At 30.8% G+C, this 24,372-nt stretch overlaps 1 protein-coding gene and 1 long non-coding RNA gene across 10 annotated transcripts in view; one reads left to right on the top strand and one right to left on the bottom strand.

Moving 5' to 3' along the window:
* The window catches only part of Mxd (MAX dimerization protein), a 152,154-nt gene that overhangs the window by 30,554 nt on the left and 97,228 nt on the right, over positions 1-24,372 (top strand). The gene's annotated exons all lie outside the window — the stretch shown is intronic.
* Positions 5,095-18,769, bottom strand: LOC149030826 (uncharacterized). Its single transcript, XR_016178298.1, has 2 exons — positions 15,502-18,769; positions 5,095-12,775 (listed from the first exon to the last, which is right to left on the bottom strand). It is a non-coding gene; the product is annotated as an uncharacterized LOC149030826 (long non-coding RNA).

Genomic DNA, 24,372 nt, shown 5'->3' with positions numbered 1-24,372 from the left:
GCTAAGCAATGAAAATCTATGAGAGAGAGAGAGAGAGAGAGTGAGGGAGAGGGAGAGGGAGAGAGAGCATTGCTGAGTTCCAAGCTGACTGGTTTCCCGTAATTTTCGGCTTGGCCAAGTTATATCGATGGTTTGCTCGCTGATTGGGGATCCGAGGGAAATAGAGAAAGAGACTGGGAGGGAGAGGGAGGGTGAGGGACGGAGAGAAATGGGGAGAGCACAATACCCTGGCCCGAAATAGGAGGATAACAACGCTACGTTAATTATGCGTTAACAGCCTCCAATTAGAGACCGCATCGAGCGTACCCCCTGTATTGCATCTATCTCTGTGTATTTATATATATATATGTGCATGTGTGTATGCATGTGTGTATCTGTCTTTGTCGCACTCGTGCACTGTTAGCCATTCTGTCAGTGAACGCTGCATAGTGGAATAGAACTCATGTATTTTTTCTTTTTTTATTATATTTTTTTTTGTCTCTTTTCTCTTTCCCCCTCCCTTCCTCTCATCATCATCGTATTTCGACATATTTCCATTTTATTTATCTTTCGTAATCTCTAAATGCACGAATTTTTGTGGTTCAAATTGTACACACGGTTGTTGGTCGTTCGGTTGGTTGAAAATTGATAAAATATATAATATAAAGAGAGAGGTGTAGGTAAATACAATGTGATATTCGTATACAAATATTTCTTGTCTCGTAATGAGAGTTATTATTTAAATTTTGTACGCACACGTGCACGCGCATGTATACGTTTATATGAAAGTTATTATATAACCAAAAGGCGAATTAAATCAAAGTTCTTTCAATTTATTTTTTTTTTTTGCTTTCTTTCCTTTAAATTCGTGATGCGTCGATTAAAATTTAATTGTCGACAAATTCAACGTTAAAGTCAATGGGGGTGAGAGATATGACTTGATAAATGGATTAGAATGAAAAGAAGGGCGAGAAAGGGAAAATGAAGTGAGAAAAGAATTTCTAGAGAAGAATAGAGGGAGAAAGAGAAGGAGGGAGAAAAATATATCAAAGAAAGGATAAGGATTGATGATTCCTATGGGTTGATAGTGATGGAGGTGGAGGTGAAAGGAGTAGAGTCTTTGGGTTACTGCAAAGAAAGGATTAATATCCCATTCTCATTTCTGCAATCACCACTCTGCGAACACCCTTCGTTCCCTTATTCCCATTCCACCATTACTAACACCATCACCACCATCACTATTACCCCGACTTCTTGGCAAAAATGATTTTTCAAGAAAACCTTAGTTTTTTTTCGCTGTCCCCTTTTATCGACAGTTAATTATTTATATATATGTAATCTGACGTTATCGTGGAATATTATCTCAATGCGTTTTTTTTACTAGCTTGTTAACTTTCTTATCTTTTTCTTTTTGTTTCGAAAACTTCTTGTATATCACGTCGTACGTGACATCCGACATGCGCATTCATCTAACGTCATCTCATTGCTTTTATTATTTACCTTTTTTTTGTTATTAATATTTAATAGCGATTCTCTTTAATTGACTTATTGATCAAGAGGTTATTTCACTTCTTTTTTTTAATGTACATAAAAAACACATATGGATATATATATATTAAAATAATAATATGATAATACTGTAACAGATATAATTATATCCATTTTCATTTATCTTTGTAACATTATTTTAAACAATTCGTGACAGTGTATCATGTCAGCAAAAATTATTTATAATTCTCGCTTAGAATTCATTTTATATATATATTTGATGTGTGTTATATTTAAGGTTTATCTCGTGTTAAAAAATTTCTACCTATTGTGTTCTATTACTTATCGCGAAGATGAAGAAGAAACTAAAAATAAAAAAAATATTCTATAAAACAAAAATAATATCAAAGAAAATCTAATAATTTTTTTTTCATTTCTTTCACCAATCCTCTCGAATGCAACTTCGAATTCTCGATCGATAATGAATTTTCAAAGATAGAAAACAGAATAAGCGTTCATAAATGGTTAATGAAACCAAGCTGATTAAAATCACACACACACACACACACACACACACACACACACACACACACACACACACACACACACACACACACACACACAGAGAGAGAGAGAGAGAGAGAGAGAGAGAGAGAGAGAGAGAGAGAGAGAGAGAGAGAGAGAGAAAGAGAGAGATACCTACGCAAACTCTCGTGGACAATTTTATTGAGCAGAATGAGAGCTATAATCCATCGTTTATCAATCGAAAATGGATACAATTTTAACCGATACGTTTGTATGCGTACGAATTTATCTATGCTTAAGTTGTATATGTGTGCACCTGCATGTCATGTGCATCGTAGATGTATGTGTGTGTTAACTTGGTAGAGAAATATCGGCGTGCACATGTTTGTGTAGAGTCTGGCCAAGGTTTCAAGGTGGAGGTTTTTCTCTCACATACACATACACATACATACACTCTCACTCTCTCACTCTCTCACTCTCACTCTAAGCGTCCTCGGTTCCGGACAGGTTCCGGACCCTTTCGAAGCGAGTTCGATCGACCTCGCTTCCATTTCCATCCGGAAGTGAAACACCGATGAAGGGAAATCGAACATTCCAGTCCCTGTACTTCGTTATTTCGCGAATCGTGTCGTCCTCCGGCTCGTGTTACGATGATTTAAATTTCATTTTCAAATTGAGGCTACTCTAAATGATAATAATAATAATAATAATAATAATAATAATAATAATAATAATAATAATAATCTTTGCTCTTGATAGATAAAAATAAAGAAAGAACAAAAATAATCAAACCTAAGTTTGATTTCGTTAGAGATGAAATAATTTTGCATTAGAATCGAACAATACGCTTGACGATTTTTCACATATGATGAATTTCTTACGAAGTAACATATGTAGCAAATAATATAAATCATTTTATTTATCAAAGTAAAGTAACTAAAGTACGATTGTTCCGAGTTTTAACCAAGTAATATAAAAATATCAGAAAGAAGGTAATAAAGTCTGGAATAAAGAAACGTTTCTTAATTCCTTGAAAAATACGTTGTATGGATATATGATTCATCCACGTAGGTGATAAACTCAATATGCGTTGGTAATAATAATAATAATAGTAGCAGTAGTGTGGTAACAAAATTCATTGAAAGATATTTTGTCGATCTTATCTGTAATTATTCATACGATTTGAAATATCGAAGAATAAAGACAAAAAAAAATCATTTCAGTTGGACTTTAAAAATGATGAATATTTAAAGATGCGAATCGTTCGCGTGAAAATAATTCCATTAATTTCCACTTTTAGTATTCTTATTATGTCACGTGTTATTTATAATCGAATAAAAAATTAATCGTCAATTTGATTTTATTTGCTTAAAACATCGTGTGTGTGCCTATGAGTTTATGAGAATATCTTGCTTTTGTTTTGTTTTTTTTTTTATTTTTTTTTATTTTTATGTTAAAATATATTATTTCATTTTTATTATAAGTACGTATATCAAGAAAAAAAGTAATTATATAAAATTATATTATATAAAATTATTATGTAATTATTAAATGTTTGATTAATACGTTATATAAATAATTATATTTATATCAAATTTAGATAAAATAATCAAGAATAATATAACACAGTAATATTTGGTAATTTATATAAATGCGATAAATTAAAAACATAAAAACTTTATTTTATACTCGAATTTTTCTTTCAGTAGGTTTACAAATTTTCAGAATATCTAAAATACCACCGTTAAAACGAAGAAGATGAGATGAATTCTATGAAATGTGTTTAATTGAAGTATTTCACTATGATATGCGTTGATAATAGTGTATTACGTTTATGAATACGTTTTACTCTCGTGTATTTCTCCACAAACTGCAAGCTAGAAATTTCGTCAGATGCAGTTAAGATGAGAAGCATCTTGTCGTCAATTCGGTCAGATCACATCTGAATTTGTTGACTGTCCTCGTAGTTGCAAGAGAATGATGATCATGATGATGATGATGATGATGATGATGATGATGATGACGATGATGATGCTACGTTGCAAGAAATGTTCGTGCATTGAAATCACCACTACTATGGTATGGATAGGACAACTATGACGATGGTTGATAGGTTAATAACGAGTCTATTGTGTATAATAAAACGATCGTGAAGTAAGCCCGTTTCGTAATGTCATCACATTTATTTGGAGTAAGGTGGGTAGGTAGATAGGTAGAGAGATAGGTAGATGAGTGGGTGGGTGGGTGAGTAGTTGGATAGTTTGGGAAAGTATCATCGGTTAATTACTATTTTTAATCATTCTAATCCCTTCTCTCTGAGATTAGATCGCAGTAAAATAATGAAGTGATAAATTTTAAACGAAAAATAAAACTACTATTATATATTCTATTATATATTATATATTGTGTATTATTTTTGTAATATAATATTTATTATATAATAAATATTTTAAAAAATTAATTAATAAATATAAATAAATTAATATAAATAAATGTAATATAAATATAAAAAAGATAATATAAATGATTAATATAAATTATATTATAATATAATATATTATTTTATAATAATGTATATTATTATAAAAAAAATTATTATAATACGAAGAATAAGAAAAGAAAAAGAGTAATAAATGATATTTTCAATAATACGAAATTTTATTTTAACTTTCAAAATTATTCTTTTTTTGCTTTCAGTAAAAAAAGAAAAAATAAATGATATTAATAAATAAGAAGTTTTATTGTAACTTTCAAAATACTTTTTCTGTTTCTTTTTGCTTTCGTTTTCCAAAATGTTTTTTCTTCCTGTTGATCACAACGTAGTGAAACGACGAATTACAAAACAAAACAAAAAATATATAAAAATAGTAGAATACAAAGAATAAGTCAATAAATAAAGAAACAAAGAGAATATAAGCCAATTCAAAGTTCAATTTGATTTCCAATTTATCTTTCAGGGGCTTTTTTTTTTTTTTTTATCTACATAAATATTGTATATCACGTTCAATCGGATTCAATTAAAAAAGTGCACATTTTTCAAATATCATCCGTCTCTTTCCCCGATACATTTCTCATGTACAAAAATCTCTCACACACACACACACACACACACACACACACACACACACACACACACACACACACACACACACACACACACACACACACACACACAGAGAGAGAGAGAGAGAGAGAGAGAGAGAGAGAGAGAGAGAGAGAGAGAGAGAGAGAGACATAACAGCGATAGATAAGAATCTTTGTATTTCGGACACTAAATTTTGTTCTTCATCTTTTGATTATTCCGAACACGTAACACGCCTGCATATTAACCTTCGAATGGACGCATTCATGTTACGTAAAACGGAACCTTTCCGTGGCATATAAATAGAATACTTGGTCAGCAAGAGATTGAATGAGAGAAAGAGAGAGAGAGAACGAAATAGAAAATTCTGACGCTTCTCGAATATAAAAAAAAAAAAAAAGAAAAAGAAAAAAAAATGAAATTAGAAATAGAGATAGAGATAGAGATAGAGATAGAGAGAGAGAGAGAGAGAGAGAGAGAGAGAGAGAGAGAGCGAGAGACCTGAGAAACAAATCATTTTTTTTTCTTCTCTGCTTTTATTTCTTTTTTATTTTATTTTATTTTTAAAAAATATTTTTGTACATTTTTTCAAGAAGATTTATATTTACACGTAATTCAAATTCACAAATCGTATTATGCATGTTAGAACAGAGTTAGATATAATTTAACATGTGTTACAATTGGATTTCAAATATTATAATATCATCGTAACCATAATATGTTTTTGTCAACGCGTCAAATTACTATATCATAATTTGTCATTTCTCTGTATTACTTATACGTGTGTGTGTGTGTTTCCCCCGCCAATCTTTTCGACAATTTACGAGATATTTTCAACAGAACTTTTCGCGAACAAATAAACAACCTCGTTCCCTCTCGCCACCGTTGTCTCTCCCCCCCCCACCCATTCCTCCTACTTCCTCCTCCCTTCTCCTTCCTCACTCGTATTCTCTGAGCGATGATAACACTTGGCGTGACTAATCGGTAGACCGAATCAAAAGTCAAGGTTACGCAAATAATCGTCAACGATAGCAACGATTGATCAAACGAACGAACGATCGATCGATCAATCGATCGGAAGAGTGCCAAGATTTTCACATCGATATATTTATTTTTATTTCTTATTCTTCGTGTTGTTATTTTATATTAAAATTTTTTTTTCTTGAAATTCTTCTTAACATTTATTTATTCATTTTTTTTCCTCTTAATTTTATATTAAAAAATCCTTTTCTTTTTATTTAAAATGTTTACGCGTATACATTTGTATATAGTTACAAACATTCACACATACATATACTTATATTACGTTATCATTGTATCGTAATTCAATTAAATTCGAAATATTTAACAAGTGACATTTTTTTCTTTTTTTTTTGTTATAAAAAAAATCGAACCGCCAATACGTCAATTATTTTTATCATTTATTGTAGGAGTATAAAAAAAATAACAACTAACTTCGACGATGGTCGATTGAAAAGAGAAATTTCGATAAATATCGTTAAATGGTGTTGTACAATAGTAATTTTAAATTGAATAAAATTCATCTTACTCGGATAATATAATTAACTCTTACTGTATAAAATATGCAAAATAAAATTATAATTGTCAATTGAATGAAACAATTATTATATTATCGTTCTTCGTAAATTGAAAAAGTTATTATTAAACGATAAAGAGAGGAGCAGAAAAAAAAAGATTAACTTTGTAACGTCTCTTACATGCTTTGCGTTTGATTAAAAAGACGTCGAAGTTTTTTTTTTTTTAAATAACAAATTTTCTCGCAATTTCATTGGCAAGATACTCACACGAACGGACACCACCACCTCTGTACGTGCAATCTTATTCTTTTTTTTTTCTTTTTTCTTTCTTTCTCATAAATTTATTTCCATTTATTTATCTTCTCTTTTGAAGATAATAGCCAACTTGTTAAAGTTTTTGTTCGATTCGCAGTCAGTTGCTTTTTCCTCTTCTTCTTTTTTTATCTATTTCCTTTTTTTTTTCTTTCTTTCGTTCATATACAAGAAATGAAAGTATAACGTTGGAATGAATTATTCCCTCGCAATTTAATACGATCGATGATTGATTTTTGTTTCTTCCTCCTACAGGTCAAACAGGTTTTCATTGGTTACGTATATATGTATATACATACATACATACGTACATACATACATACATACATATTTAAGTAGCCATTTATATATTATGTTTTTACTTTTTTTTTCTTTTTCATTCAAGTTCATTTTCGATTTTTTTTTAAATTCGACAAAAAATAAATCTCGTAACCATTCGTAAATACGTTTGATGATATCAATTCGCATATCTTATGGGGATTTTATCGAAATAGGATAAATCATTTCAAAAATATTTTTTTAATTAAATTATATAAAATATAATTAGATTAGTATTATATTATAACAATTGTTATAATAAATCAAATTTTTATGAATGTTTATAAATTTTCTCGATGTTATATCATCACAATGATATCATATACACGCACACATATACACACATACAATTGAAATTCAAGTTTCCAACACGTGTTATTTTTCTTTTTCAAGGATTCCTTTCATTTACCAATGAAATAACACTTTTTATTTCTTTTTTTTTTAAATATTCATTGCATATTCAATGGCATTGTTTACACATAGATATTGTTTATTAAAAAGCTTCCAATGTGTAGAAACTTTGAGTGTTCAGGTTTATAGGTTCGTCAATTTTTAATTGCACAAAACACCAGGACATTTATTTGAACTAAAATCTCGATGAGAAAAACAAAAATAAATAAAATGTCCTAGCACTCGACAAATCTCTATGTACACTATTCTAATTACTTTAATATTAATTTAAAATACAATTTATCAAATTGCTTGTTCTAAAAAAGAAATAAATAAATAAATCTATAAATCAATTATTAAATCATCCACATTCCTCTTACACGAAAGAGGATAAAAATAATATGAATGAAAGAAAAAGAAAAAAAAAATGGAGAAGAAAGAGTAAAACTTAGCTCGTAACAACAAACCAATCAGGACTGTGATAGTCCCGTTCTCATCCATTTGCTATACATTTTATGATAGATTTTTATTTTGTGAGAAAATTGCTTTTGCGTGATGAATCGACGTCGATGATTCGTCCACGAATCGCAATTTTCTATATATATATATATCTATGTAATAAAACACATAAATATATCTAAAGAAATACACGTATGTGTGTGCAGAGCTTGGTGGGTAACCATGTAAGGAAACTGATCTCGTTTTCTCTCGGTAACGAGACAAGGACACTGTCTCGCGAGATTCAAGCTCGATCTTCTTGTAACGAGCCAACTAACGACATGTCAAAGTTCCATTCCCGTATAATTCGAGTGCTTCTTGGAATCACCCCCTTCCCATCCTCATCTCTACCTTCCAACCCCTGATGGTACAGTAAAAGATTTGTACGAAATCGATAAACAGTTTGAGATGATATTATTGCTCTGAGAAAGAGTACAACACACACTTTCGATTCGAAGTCAAGTCAAAAATAAAACCAACACTTCTTTTTTATTATCGATAAAAAATGTAGAAATTTGATAAGGGATGATTTATCAGACCGATCATCTCGTTAGCTTCTGCTACGTTGATCGGATAGTCGAGTAAAGAAATAAATAAAGAAAGAAAGATTTTTCCTGACTAGATTGAAAAAAAAAGTCTAGACGATAGTAGAAAGTAAGAAATAAAGAAAGGTATAGTCGAATGTGTCTTGGTCACAATTTTCCTCGCGATTTTTCCTACGAGAAGATTTCTACCAAGTGAAGGGATAGGGATGGTGGGTGGTTGGTTTGTGAATTTGCGGACTGGGCGTGATTACCAGGTTCTTGCTGGCTTCGCAAGAGTCCGTAGGACCGTTAAGAGATAGCTACGAGTAGTAGTAGTAGTAGCACTACGATGAAGAGAAGGTAGAAGAAAGTAGGAAAAAGGGAGAGGGAGAGAGAGATTCGAATCCTTGGTGTGCAACTTTCATCGCTAAATCCTTGTGACCGGGTTCATAGTTTGCCCTTGCCCGTAGGTGGTCCATGGAATTAGGAAGAAAAAGGAAAGAAAAAGAAAGAGAGAGAAAGTAGAATGAGATGGAAGTAAAGGTTAGAAGGGTTTCTTTCTTCGTAAAGGTTCAATTCCTTTCACCGATCGAAAAATATCCTGTAAGTTCACTTCCTCCTACTCTTCCTTCTCCTTTTCTTGAATCCTTGTCGGTGTCCCTTGTCCGGAAGCTGGGATAAGGAGGATGGATAAGAAGGAAGAAAGCAGGAGGGGTAGGAAGGAAGAAAGGAAGAGAGAAAAGTCTTATATCCAATAGTCCGAAACCGAACTCTCGTCTCTAACGAGCACAATAGGTCAGGTATTGCGTGAGTTTTCGCTGACTCTGCTAGAATCCGATCCCCAGCCATATTCGAATTGCTGCTATTCGTCGAGAACGAAAAAAGAAAAAAGAAAAAGATTTTTTTCTTCTTATTTCTACTAGACGGCGTGATCATTTGATCTTTCTTAACGTTGTCTTTCAAATCTTTCTTTGCACATCAATGAAGATCAAATAAATGGAAGAATAATGTTTAGTTGATGTTTATATGTCTAAATACAGACTGTAGATAGCGCCATTATCGTGGAAATATTTTTTTCGAATTTAACAATAATTTAAATAAAATCTTTTAAAGTAGATACTTTATTATTAATGAATTAACTTTTTATTGAAGCATTTCTCACATTTTAAAAAGATTATTTATTTTTAAATAATGATTACATTTAATTCTACACAAATAAAAATAAATAATAAAACTAACCTATAAACGATAAACCAACACTTTACCGTATTTATTGCTAAAGAAATTATAGCTTTTTCTTTTTTTTCTTCTTTTTTTTAATGAACATTTATAAGAATATTTCTTATTTTATCCGTTTCTTTTTTTTTAAATTTCATTTTTATTCGATCTTTTTATAATAATATATATCAGATCGCTCGAGTTTAAACCTCAAATGAAATACAATCTGCAGACAATCTACTATCACTTTTTATAAGATATTTCTTTTCAACTACTCGTGTATACTATTCTATTATTCTTTCTTTTTTATTATTATTATTTTTTTTTGCGGTTATGTAGGTCGTATCTAGGAAGAAGAGGGTAGCGTTCGATAGGTCGTGCCAACTCGTACCGGAGGAACACGATCGACGTCCTTTAAAACTATTTCTCTCTCTCTCTCTCTCTCTCTCTCTATTTCTGTATTTTTTTCTTCTTTTTTTATCCTTCTAATCTTCTCAAGTTTCTTTTTAAATAGGTTTACTTTTTTTCCGACACAACATTTTTGTCCATCCGACTGATAGCAAAAAAAAAGTGCGAATCACAAATTGTAGATTTTATATTTTATTTAATAAAAGTATCTCTCGAAGATGAAATACTTCTCAAATAGAGTTCGTTATTTTAAACGTTTCTTATTGGGAAGTCCAAAGGAATTTGCATGAAAATCGTGAAAGTCGGTGAGTGAGCACACGTGCATCGGTAAATTGCTAGTTTTATTTTTATGCTTGGTAATACGTAAGCTCGTAAATACATTTGTATATTTATATATATAATGTACAAGTATTTTTTATCCTCCTATTTTTTTCTCTCTCTATCTCTTTCTCATTCTTGTAATTTTGTTGCAAGCCTTCATAAATTGTACATTCAGTGATCTTGACCTTTAAAATTTTCACGATTCTAAGAAAGGACTTACTTTCTCAAATGATTTATTTGAAAAAAAAAAAATAAAAATATAAAAAGAAGAAAAAGAAGAAAAAGAAGAATAACGAACATGTCGATGATCTTATTTATCTGAAATAAAACGAAACGAGTAACCCGTTATCGTTTGCTATTACACATACACATACACACACTCGTTTTATTAATATCGTGCACTCAGGGTAATTCCGTAATTGACGTATATTACTCTTGGCACGTGAAAAATATCGATATATAGATGGTATAATAACTACGTATGTATGTTTGTTTCCTTTTTTTATTAAAAGAGAAAGAGAGATAAAGATCTTTAAGTTGGGCCAAACTCATCATACGTGTGCGTGTACGTTTATAAATTTCTATCTCGAAGATCAAAAATATACTTTTGATATAGGTTTCGAAATTCAATTATAACGTAACATTATTATTGGATCAATTTTTTGACTCGATTATTTTTTAAAATAAAATTATATATATATATATATATATATTTTTTTTTTTCTTTAACAATAAAATGTTAGATCAAATTGATAATATATTATTTGGATAATTGATAAGCATGCGAATAAATAAAAATAAATACGAATATTTTTAATCATTCGGATACACCGTAGATTAGACTGTATATATAATATAATATAGAATAATATAATATATATAGAATGTAATATATATAATAATGTAATATATAGAATAATATACAAAATATAACATCAGAATATATAAATCATCCGAAAAATTTGTATTTAAATATAATAACAATCTTATCGTTAGAATAAAATATATTATTTGTTAAATTACTCTCTTCTTATATTCTTACTGACAAAAAAACAACAGTGAGGATGGGAAGGAAATTCATCTAAACCTCGTATATTTTCCCATTGATGGTATTCCGATATAGATAAATACGTTTAAAAAGTCGATAAGAAAGTTTTTGAAAATGCAAAGAGAAAACGTACATCACCGATGAAGATTAAGTCGACGTAAACCTTCTCTCTCTCTCGTTTGGGATCGTAAAATTTGAAGTTCTGAAAAGAGGGGTTTCTCCTCGGTTGGGACGTGCGCAAGCTGCTATATATGTATGTGTTTATGTGTAACATCGAAACCTTGCGTAAGTACACATACATATATGCATGCATGCATGCATAGTCACACACATATATACACACTTACACACAGCTTATGTGAATGTATGTATGTATACTACACGTACTTCCGCGATAAAACTTTCATCGTGCTTTAAAGTCTCGTTTACGGTATACGCGCATGGTCGATTGAAGGGCCAAATAGGTAGAAAAATCCACACTGTTATCTTTTTCAACGAATAGTAATAGTAGTAGTGTAGTAGTAGTCGGTCTCCTCTCCTTGCTCTAGTTTTCGGAGAAGAAGCATTATACTATCGCAGATTACGGATTATTTACCTAACATAATTTTGCGATAAACTTACTACTACCTTTTCTTTTTAAACCTTTCTTTTTTAAACTCTTTTCCTCTTTTTTATTTCGTACACACATACACACACATTTATATATATAGAAAAATAGATCGTTGGCCAAGTTCTCGGATTATTTTGCTGACTCGTAAGAACTTTACTCGTCGAAGAATTTCTCATTCTCACTGTACTGAATTCCCCCTACGCCACCCCCACCCACTATCCCATCCACTTTTCTTACCTTCCTTCCTTCCTTTTATCCCTTTTTCGATTTCATAACAAGTCTAAGAACTTAAATTCTCTTCAATTCAAAGGAAGTGTATATTTATCGTTCAAAAATATCCCGTGAGTTCGTTGAATCATTTTTCTATTAATTTACATATTATTAGTTATTTCTCTTTTTAGAAAATATGTTTCTTTTCTTTTTTCTTCTTTCTTCTTCTTCTTCTTCTTCTTTTTCTTTTTCTTCTTCTTTTTCTTTTTCTTTTTCTTCTTCTTCTTCTTCTTCTTCTACTTTTACCTGTTGATTTAAATATGAAATTTATGTTAGTCGAGATAAATCATTTTAAATTTCTAAGAAAAAAAATGTTTAATATTAACGATAGTAATATCATCTTTAGGTGAACGTTTTCAAATTTTGATCAAGGTCAACTAAATTTTTCTTTTACTTTTTTTTTATCCACTCTCTGCATTAAAAAACGTATTTTTTATTTTTATATGGGTGGGGGGAGGAGAGAGAGAGAGAGAGAGAGAAGAACAACAAAATCTGCTTGTGTTTTATATGGTCAGCAAATCTGAATTAACTAAACATAATTTGGCGAAACCATATAATGTAATTCGATACGCGTGATAGAAGCCCCACTGTGTAAAGCATTAAAAGCCTATTCGCACTTGGATGAAGGCGTGTTCGCTTTCTATAACTCAGGTCGTAGGTTATTATGTTCAAATGAATTACCTTCGAGTCGTTAACACACAAACTTTGAATTAATTTTAAATTGTTTTATATTTAATCATCGATTACATTTGTTTTGTTTTTTTATTTCTTACTTTTTTCCTTTTTCACATTATTTGCACGCATATTAGGACTTAAAAAAAACTTTTTCCTTATCTTTACTACAAAAAAAAAAACAAAAAATAAACTTAAAAAGAGATAATATATTCCTTGTATATTTTGTAGAATTTTTTTGTGGGGGGAGGAGGATTTTTACTTATATTTCAAAACTAAATTATTTTAAAATAATGAACAACTCTAGGTCTCGTGTAACACGATACAACATTTTCTAGGAACCTATTTAACGTTGTTATACAAGATTTATTTGGATTTAAAGAATATCTTTTATTATTACGATGAAACAAAAGTTTCGTGCGTTTTAAAAATAATATTTCACTCCCATATATAATAAATTAATTTTATTGACTTAAAAAAAAATTGTATTACCTGAAACAATATAATTAAATGCACGAATTGTTGATTAACCCCTTTCCGTGTCATTTAGCTCGACGAAACTTCGGCTCAAGTGTTAGGCGTCAACTATCTGTTAACATGCTTGGCTCGTGATGTTTATGTTTGGTCAGATTATCTGTTCACGAGCCAAGCTCGTGATATTCATGTTTGGGCAAAAATCTTCATCACGAGTCAGACTCGTTAAAACACGGGAAGAGGTTAACCCCCTTAATAGTGTATCGAACTTTGAAACAACCTGTCTAAAAATAATAACTTCTAACTTTTCTCAATAACTTTAATCCGCATCGTTTTATTCTCTTTCCATATAATGATTGATCTTACTAATTTTGTTTGCCTCTATCATTTGGTGAAAGGAATGCTTGGTCAGATTCGAACCGCAAACGGAATTCGTCCAACACAAAACTTAACCGAGTATCGCACTCATCTTATTCGTAGAAATACACAATGGCAAACGAGAAAGCAATTAGCAGCTAAAAGCAACAACACAACACAACCAACAGTAGCAACAACTATAACTACAATAGTAATGTTAACTGTAACGGTATAACACAGTAGCAAGTAAGCTTTGTATAGCTTCGTAACGTATGTGTGTATGTGTAATGCGAATTCTAGCAAACAGTTTTGCGAAAGTTAATAACCAACCACGATATCGTTATATTCGATGTTCTATATATATATATATATATATATACACATACCGCACATAACACTTAGGATAGTAACACGGATATACATTTACGCGTACATCGTTTTCCTTGTCCTATGGGATTTCTAAAAGACGTTGGTGATAGAGGTGAGATAATTGTTACGAAAAAGAAGTTCATTTTAATGGTGGAGAAGGGAAGAGGTTACCCTTCGAGTTCCTATTCTAGCAAAAACATGAAAAACTAACCATAAGAAGAGAAAATGAAGAAAAAGGATGTGAGAGGGAGATAAGGGGAGAGGGAGGATGTAAAAATACGATAGGATACGATTTCTTGGAATTTTATACGTTTCGTCACATTGGTCCTTTAAACATTTCAATCGATAATTTTGTTTTTTTCTTTTCTTTTAATGGTCCTTTGAATTTAAAAAGGTTCTTCCTTTGTCAGGGTCATGCATAGTATGATGGGATGCATAAAACGTGTAAACAAAGAAACACAGAGAAGAAGAAGAAGATACAGTATAAACGTGATTTTACGAGGGAACCAAGTCAGCGTACCAGCCACACCTCGTTTGTCTCTTTTACAAGATTTCTCTTTTCGTTTTATCTTCGAATACATTTGAGAGAAACATTTAGATAACTATGTATATAAGTATACCATGTATGATGTGCTCATATATGCGTTTGCGTATATATCTGTTTGTGTGTGTGTGTTGTATCTCTAAAGAAATTCTTTTTCTGAATAGAGTTTAAACTTATGAAAGTCCTGTAGGGTACACGTAAATAAATAAAACTTATTTACGCTTCTAACTCTATGTGTGTTATGCATTTATATATTTAAGTATGTACAAAAGTTAACATTACTTTCCATAGTTAGTTTAAGTTTTAGTTGGTCGATAAGTCGGTAAGAAGAATTCTTCTTCCGTATCTTCTTCTTCCTCCTCCTAGTCATATTTAAAACTTGACTTTATCTTTCATTTTGTTCAAACGTTACGTTTTTCTTTCTCTTTCTCTTTTTCTCTCTCTATCTCTCTTTCGAATAATCGTTCGTTCGTTCACATCCATCACCAAGGGTTTCTTTTCTCAAGAATTTTTCTTAGAACGAACGACTATGACTAAACCATCCCATTCCCTTTACCTTCTAGTACAAACAATCAACCAAACAATCTCTCCCATAGGAACCAGTTTTTTGGTCTTTTTTACTGGAGACAACGAAAATATCAACGGTGTATTTTTAAAGAGAATATTGCGATTTCGTTTGTTCGAATTTGAATTAATCACGATGGGACCAACACCAACCAGTCGTATCAGCAGAAACGGGAAAGGACCTACCAACACCAACATCACTATCACTACTAACACCATCAATACTAGCACCATCAGCAGTAGTAGAAAACGGTAGTAACGCGTAAGGGTAGGTTAAGGTATGGTAGTGGTTATGCGAACATCGTTCAACTCACCCTTCTCCTCCTCCTCTCCTTCCCACTTTTCCACTACACACCCTTTCCTCTAGTTTCTACCTATGTAGTAGTAGTACGTGCTCGTCGTTTCTCGCTTCCGCATTTTCCGAGTCCACGAGCAAACCGATTCCTGATAAATATGAGAGTAAAAGAGAGAGAGAGAGAGAGAGAGAGAGAGAGAGAGAGAGAGAGATGGAAAGAGAATGTAACCGAGCGATCATTTTTCACGGACGATTTACCTAACGATTCTCCTCCTTCCTTTACCTCATCGTTCTTCTCATTTTTACCTAACTTTCCTTTACCCCCCACCCCTCTATCTATTTCTCTTTCTCTCTCTCTCTCTCATTGAATGGACTTTCGAAAACGTATAACTTCCTCTACATTTTTCTCATTTCTTTTTTACCGATTTTTTGTTTTTTTTTCCTTCTCTATATCGGGTTGTTCGGAAAGTTTGTGCCGATTTTCGGTAGGTGGCATAAAGTTTTTTTTGCTAAAAAGAAACCTGAGAAGTTTTGGAAGGATGAAATCTTGAAGTTATCTTTAAAGATGGAGAAAGATTGTGGAACAGAATGGCACTTATATATAATTTCATAAATATATATTAAATAAAAAAAAATCTTAAATGCGTTGCGTTTCAATCTTCCGTCAAAATCGGCACGAACTTTCCGGACAACCCAAAATACATACTTTCTTTTTTCTATTACTTTTTGTTTTCTTTTTTATTTGTTTGTTTTTTTTCTTTTCATCTCATCTATATTTTCTCATTCAATCCTTTTTTATTCTATTTTTTTTTCTTTCTTTTTAGTTTCGTTTCCTCATACGGGCGTTTACGAGGGTATCACACGCGGGTATTTGCAACTTGAACAAAACTTTGGCGTTTCTCTTACTCTTTTTATTATTACGGGTGGAGCAATAAATATTCTATTCTCTTTTTCTTCTCTCTTTCTCTCTCTCTTTCTCTCTCTCTTTCTCTTTCTCTCTAACAGATTTCGAAGAAATACATTTATGCATAGCTCAGTCAAAGTTCACTTGCGTACTTTCGCACGGTGCTGATTTTCTCTTTATCCAGATGTCTTAGAATGTAGAAATAGGGAAGTGGGGTGCTGAAGGGGGAGGGGCGTGTCTCTAAACGAAAATGGGATCCCCTAAATATATCTTGTTTTTTGTTTTATATATATATATCACTCAACCTACCAAAAAAATATTAATGTCAACTTGTTATATATATATGCACATGATAACATTTTCGAACGTAAGTTTAAAAAACTTTTTCCTTCCATCTATTTAAATCTCGATACATAAAATACGTAGTATAATTTTTGTTCAAGCTCCCCTTTTTTTTGAACATCCTGTATATATGTACGTTCCTATTTCTTATTCTTTCTTTTTATTTCTTTATTTTATCATTTTTATAACTTTATGTTGGTAGGTCGGCCGTGAGAGATACACATGCATCTCGATCGTTCCACATGTTTATTAAGCGTGAAAAAGCAATGACTATTAATATGGACGAGAGTTTGCCTGTAATCGTACGAGTTACTCATTCTATATTGCGCTAACAAGTTTCTTCTCTCTCTCTCTCTCTCTCTCTTTCTCTCCCTCTCTCTCCTTCTCTTTCTTTTTACATGAGACAAAACGATGTCAACTTTGGAATATATGAATTTCTAATGAAACGCGGGATCTTATCGGTGTTGTGTTAAAGTCGTAGAAATGACAAACCAACAAACCTTAGATTATCTATATATATATATATACATGTGTAATATACACGTATATATCCATGTATTTAAGTCATGTGTATTATATATATGCTTGCTATCTTATGGATACGTATTTATGCATATATTTAAGTCAGATGTATTATACATAATATATAAAATTCTGACTAATATACATTTCTATATATGTACAATATACACGTAAGCACGCATATACTTAAGTCATACGTATTATATATATATAATATTCTGAGTAATGCTATTCGCACTATTCGCAATATTTGCGAACTAAATGCAAATTCATTCGATAGTTGTCTTGTTGTTTGTTCGAACGAGTAAACACTATATTGGTCAAGCAGATAGAGACCATATTTTTGCTCGTCAATGTAAAAATGCATTCCCTTTGTTGTTTTCAAACATGTTTATGATAATTATTATCGTTGACAAATAACTATGGATCGCATGGGAACGTCGTCTATATTATGTGAACAATCATTCTATGTATGAATGTATGAATGGTATTCTTATAAATAAATGAAGGATTTTTTTATTTATTTATTTAATTATTTTCATTTCTATGCCCTTTTTGAATTTGATTTCGAAAGATTTTTTAATTTTATATTCCATGGTTTATTTATATAATATATATGGAAATGTTCTCATAAGTAAAATCAAGCACAAGATGTTTTTACGGTTGAACACAGTTTGTTTTCAGATTTTGTACGTATTTTTCTCGTTTTTTCCTTTAGTTACATTACGCTTTTTGCACTCTCCTTTGGGTACGAAGTGTACACATATATTCACGTTGACTTTTACAGTATACTCGTGTATACCGTATACGAACCACCAAGTCCTTACCGATAGTTAAACAGACGTATATATACGTGTACATAGGAGGAAAGGGTACTTACATATACCTAGTTCCTGCCTTTACGAATGAATTTGTTCCAATCCCTTCCTCCTTTCCTCCATCCCTCATTTTTTCACTGGGAATTCCTCTTTTAAGTAAAAACTCATGTTTCACATAGGACTCGTAGTTATGAATATGTTTCTTTTTTTGTTTTTTCTTTTTCTTTTCAATTATTCATTTATATCATTTGTCAAAATTGTGATTGTTTCGTTAAGAAGCAGATGATTTTTTTTTATTTTTTAATTGTATTGTTTAACTCTTTTGTAAGTCCCTTTATGTTACCAACGTACTAATATTATTTTTTTTTTATATAATTTTTATTTCTCTCCAATGATGACGTACATATAATATTTCATAATATTTATTTTGTAATTATAATAAGATTCTATTTTTTGTTTATATAAAGATTATCACGATTTAGTATAATTTGTTCTTCGTTTTATATTTTTATTTAATAATATTTTGTTATTTTCGAGAATTATATAAATTTTCTTTTTTTGTAATCGTGGTTAAAAAAATTTGGTTGAGCATTTTTTTTCTCAATGTTTTAACTTTTTTTTTGTTTCGATTATTATTGATTACTTCGATGACATTATTTAATTTATTTTGTTGAAAAGATTAATGAGAGAATTCTTTAGAGTCAAAATTATTTTGCGCATCGATGGAGATTCGATAAAATTTGTATCACTTAAAATAACAGAGTTATTTTTGGTTTAACGGAAAAATACGTTCGAAACAAATTTACTCTATTTTCAAGGGTCACATATGATGCTGAAAATAAATTTTTTTTCTTTTTTTCTTTATTTTTTTCTTTTTTTTTTTTTGATCACAAGGCCAACTTTATATTTTTAAACGAAATCTTTATACATGAATTGATTTTTCGTACCTTTATTATATTAAATAAAAAAAAATTTATTAGGAGGATAGTTATAACGCCAAAAGAAGATTTGTTCGTGATATAAATTTAAATAAAAAATAACTCAGTCTAATGAAAGTATTATATATTATTTTAAATTTTGAAGTTATCAAAAATAAGAACAAATTTTGTGGTTTTTAAACAGGTGGTTTTTTTTTTAACCCCGATTTTCATCTTGCTTTTTTTCTAAACTTCTATAGCTATACGTTGTCTTTAAAAAAATGCAATTAAAATAGAGGGGGATAACATGTATATATAAAGAAATAGAAGAGTAAAAAAACGAAACATAGACCAACTGTTTTAATAAATCCTGGAATCTCGTATCTATTTTTTCGTCTTATTATATTCCACATTTATATTTTTTCCCCATCTGTCTCTTATCCTTTATACCATCCATCGAATAAATTTTTCATTATTTTATTATTCCATCTCTGGAAAAAAGCATTTCACAAATTTTGTTATTATCATTCCTGAAATCGTTGTAGTTTTTTTTTACATGAAAGTTTTTAACGATTTCTCTACGTCATTCCTATTTCTTTTTCTTTTAAATCTTTTTACTTGCATATTTTGAATCAAAAATAAAAATAAAAGATAAAAATCATTGGAATTATTTTAATTTAATAATATCTCGTTAAAATATTGCCTATTATCCTCTATCTTGTAAATGGGAGAGAATCGTTGTAATGCTATCAATAAAAATGTCGTTTAAAATGCGTATACATGTTCTTGCGGAAAAGGTGAAAATTTCTTGCCACATTCAAACACAACAAGTAACCTGACTTTCGTAGAAACTTACACGTGTGATGATGGTGTGTTGCTTTCCGGTGGTATTTGTGTGTTTATATGTGTGATTGATAGTATATACGAGTACGTTGTGCTAGATAGCAACGCAAACGCAATGCAATGCAACGCAATGCAACGCAATTGCAACGTAACGGCTGATCGTAGATAAATTCTCGACTACGACGACGACGATTACGATGAAAGAAAAAATAAAGAAAAAGAGTAACTAGTATAAAAAAAAATAAATATATACGTGTATATATGTGTGTAAGAGAGAAAGAGAGACGGATGTTGTAAAAGACAAGAAACAGAAGCAGATGCGCATCGAAGGGAAAGCTGTTACATCGTCGAAATTTAAAACTAATGTAAAGAACAACCCAACGTCCGTTATTTTTGTTGTTTCTACTTTTACGGGTTGCTATTCTTTCCCGCGTTTATTCACCGTGACCGAGGTATTTATCTTTTTCTCTTTTTTTCTTCTTTTTTTTCCTCCTTTCAAACCACGCACATCGTGACAGCAAACTTGTAATTATTCGAGTTTGTGTGTGCATTTTATTATAATATATTATTATATGATTTAGGGGTTCTAAAGTAATCGTACGTATGTTCACTTTTATTATTATTTTATTGTTTTTTATTTATAATACTAAGATCGATATTGACAAATTCGAAGTTTATATATTCTTTGAACATTTTCTAATTATAGTTGACAATTGTATCCATAATTATGAAAGTAATCTAATTGTAAGTCACATATATTGTTTCGAGATATTCAAAAGATTACATTTCAGCACTAAATGAATTTTATCTAACACTATCTGTAAAGGTTCGTATTTAATAATATCAAATTTTTCAATTACATTTAATTAATTTCATTTAAAATAACGTATTATAAAATAACTGATAAACTCTTTTTTTTTTTGTTTAATTTTGACTTAGATCACTTTCATAATTATCGGCACAATTGATACTGGATTCGAAACTTTTTAAATCCTACTCTATGATATTAGACACAGTAAATTTCTATTAACCCTTCGAGTGCTGAATACTTTTACCTAAAATGTTTTTGTAGGAATAAAATAATTTATTAGATTCTAATAATAAATTATATTTCATAATTGAAGTTTTCATTTCTAAATATTATTTAATTGATTAATACAACTATTATTAATACATTATTTTGCATTAACACTTATCCGACCACGCGCGCCGCAGCGAACTGTAAGAGCAGCATTTAAAAAGTAAAGCACTGCTTTTTTTGTCCATTCCGTGGTTTTTTCGAAGAATATTATATTAAGATATATATTGGTCTGCACGATCGACCCCTTTCATATATTTGTCTACATTGAAACAGGGAGACCTCCCCGATCGGTCGGCTAAGTGTTAATATTAACAAACACAGATGCGTCAAATGATAAAGTTAGTAATTTTTACTAAACGCATATATATGTCCATAGTACTCAAAGGGTTAAATAATTTATTACTTCCATTTGTGTTTCGTATAAGTATGAAAAAAAAATATTGACTCATTCTAAAATAATGACAAAAATTTACTATACACCCTTTTACATGATAGGTTCAATACTTTTCAGCCCTTCTTCTAAACGTAGGAAAACTTATAGGAAAAACTGCTTATCAAAATTTTGTTTAAACATAATAATGAAATAAAAGGTCAATGACCGTTTAAATATCAAATATTTTACACACAAACATATTTAAATTCAGTTTCCTCTTCCATTAGATGACGACTTACAATTATAAATATAGGAAAGAAGATACTCTAGTATCAATCTTCATATTTTTCCGTACAAAAAGAGAAAGAGAAAGAAAAAGAGAGGGTGGTGGGGGAGGAATAGGAGGAAGATGGGGTACCATGGAAAAACAAGTTCGCAGGAGACGTTTCCGGCGTTTGGACAACTCCTATAGGACACGAGCACGCGTTATATGTATTAGCACGGTACTTCGCGGGCGCTAATTTATCTTCCGGCCATTGTTCCTCTCTCTTTCTTCCTTCCTCCTGCCCCTCATCATAGGTGACTAGGGGCAGGAAGGGGAGAGACCTGACACAATCTCTTTTCTCTTTGGTCGACGGCTACGTTAGAGAAGAAAAATACAAAGCAGATTTCTTCCTTGTTTTTCTCCATTAGTACTCTACACTACGATGCTAGTAGTAGTGTGTGTGTAGTGTGTAGTGTGTGTGTGTGTGTGTGTGTGTGTGTGTGTGTGTTTATGTATGTATGTATGTATGTGTAAACTGAGTGTATGAGCTAGTGGTAAGGTTTAGTTTAGGTTAGGTGAAGTGAGATGAGGTGAGTGAGGTGAGGTGAGGTGAGGTGAGGTGAGGTGAGGTGAGGTGAGGTGAGGTGAGGTGAGGTGAGGTGGAGTGAAGTGATGAGGTGGTGGAGGAAGAGGTGGAAAGAGAGAGAGGGAGGAGAGGGGGCAATAAACTAATCGTAAAAGCGGGTTAAGTGATTGCAGCCGCATTGACGAAATGGAGAAAAGAAAAAAAGCTCGTTCCATTCTTTTCTAACAGATGTATATACGCGTACGTGGATATACACATATATATATATATATATATATATATATATATATAAATTGCTATATAGATATGTGTATGTGTGATGTGGATATACAGTGAGTAATAGAAGTATTCGTACTCGTTTTCTTTTGATAAATTAGAAATAATTGATACTTGTTGGATATTGCAAAATGATTCAAAATTGTTCTACGCAAAAATATTTATTTTAACATATTAAACGTTTATTATTCTTTAAAGAAATATAATTTAATTGGAATAATCATCACTAATGGTTTTACATGATTATTTATATCTATATGAGATATTATAAAAATATAATAATTATTTTTCTAAGTTATTACTTGATTTTTTGTTTTTTACATCATTTTTGAGACGATTGGTTGTTATATCTCGTGAGATTAATTTTTTAAAATATTATAATTTAAATATATATATAGTTTCTTCATCTCGATGTTAAAGAAGAAATGACAAATAAGGATAAAACTTCGACGTTAGGTCGATTCATAATGAAATTCTCTAAGAAACTCGATTTTCTTCTTTGCTAACCATAAGAGAGAAACCTAAACACCTATAGATAGAAATAGTATATGTATATATGTGTATATGTGTATGTGTATGTATGTGTGACAGTGAGAAAGATAAGAGAAACGTACGGTTCCGTTGGATAGAAGGGACGCTTCGTTAGAGGTTCAACGGAGAGGAAAATTCGGGCCCTTTAACGCCTTCGGGCGATCGACTTAAGCCCAAGGATAATTTTATTTGCTCGCGAGAGAACCAGCCAGGTTCAGAGCTTGAGACTCACATATTTGCCATGTGTATATGTGTGTGTATATATGTATTTTTTGATCTATATCGCTTATACAGGTTTAATCAAAAGTCTCATAAAATTTTTCTATAGATAATATAATTACAAAAGATAATTTAAAATTAATATTATTAATTTAATATTTTAATATTATTAATTTTATAATTATATAAATATATAATATATAAAATATTATAAAAAATCAATTTATTATATTAATATTATAAATTTATTATTTTAATTAATTTATTCATTGAACGTTACGAGCAATGTTTTAACATAACAAAATTATTAATTATTAATATTAGTCAAATTTTATTTCTAAATAAGAACTGTAAAATATGTTTAGTTTACGTATTAAATTAAAGTTATCAAGCAAATTATTGGCTAAGTGGGTTTCACAAATGATTTGTTAACCTAATAGTCGTTCATTTTATGATATTACCAGTTACAATTTTGAACAAAAGACAAGCACACAATACTGTTTATCAAAATATAACCTAAAACAAAAACAAAAAACAAAAATAAACAACCCTTTTCTAATATTTTTAGTTCAGTTTAAACGACTTCTGGGACATTTTGTACACACGTACAGGCCCATGCACATACGTATACATATATATATATATATATATATATATATATAAGATAAACACACAGGTATGCGAAAACGTTGCCGCAATTTCCCACGTGTCTCGTAGAAACAGCTCGCTTTGTCGGTTGTTTCCGCGTTATTACAGCGTTTCTCGGTACCTATACGACCCGTTCACAAAACTAGGCGGTTTTAGGAGGTTCGAAGAGGAAAAGGGAAAGATTCTGGTGGTTGGAAAAAGGGGTGGGGCAAAGTGGGGGGATCAAGAGGGAAGTTCTGCATG

This window comes from Polistes dominula, unplaced genomic scaffold (genome assembly GCF_049000335.1).
Source record: "Polistes dominula isolate Pdom_NZ unplaced genomic scaffold, Pdom_raw_medaka contig_24, whole genome shotgun sequence".
In the NCBI taxonomy this organism is placed as follows: domain Eukaryota; kingdom Metazoa; phylum Arthropoda; class Insecta; order Hymenoptera; family Vespidae; genus Polistes; species Polistes dominula.
This window is presented reverse-complemented; position numbering and strand designations above follow the sequence as displayed.